Genomic DNA, 551 nt, shown 5'->3' on the forward strand with positions numbered 1-551 from the left:
GACACAGTACTGTGTAAAAACACAACCTGATGACACAGTACTGTGTAAAAACACAACCTGATGACACAACAACCTGACCACACAGTACTGTGTAAAAACACAACCTGATGACACAGTACTGTGTAAAAACACAACCTGATGACACAGTACTGTGTAAAAACACAACCTGATGACACAGTACTGTGTAAAAACACAACCTGATGACATAGTACTGTGTAAAAACACAACCTGATGACACAGTACTGTGTAAAAACACAACCTGATGACACAGTACTGTGTAAAAACACAACCTGATGACAGTACTGTGTAAAAACACAACCTGATGACACAGTACTGTGTAAAAACACAACCTGATGACACAGTACTGTGTAAAAACACAACCTGATGACACAGTACTGTGTAAAAACACAACCTGATGACACAGTACTGTGTAAAAACACAACCTGATGACACAGTACTGTGTAAAAACACAACCTGATGACACAGTACTGTGTAAAAACACAACCTGATGACACAGTACTGTGTAAAAACACAACCTGATGACACAGTAC

This window comes from Oncorhynchus mykiss, chromosome 2 (genome assembly GCF_057628025.1).
Source record: "Oncorhynchus mykiss isolate SJ-2025 chromosome 2, ASM5762802v1, whole genome shotgun sequence".
NCBI classification, from domain to species: domain Eukaryota; kingdom Metazoa; phylum Chordata; class Actinopteri; order Salmoniformes; family Salmonidae; genus Oncorhynchus; species Oncorhynchus mykiss.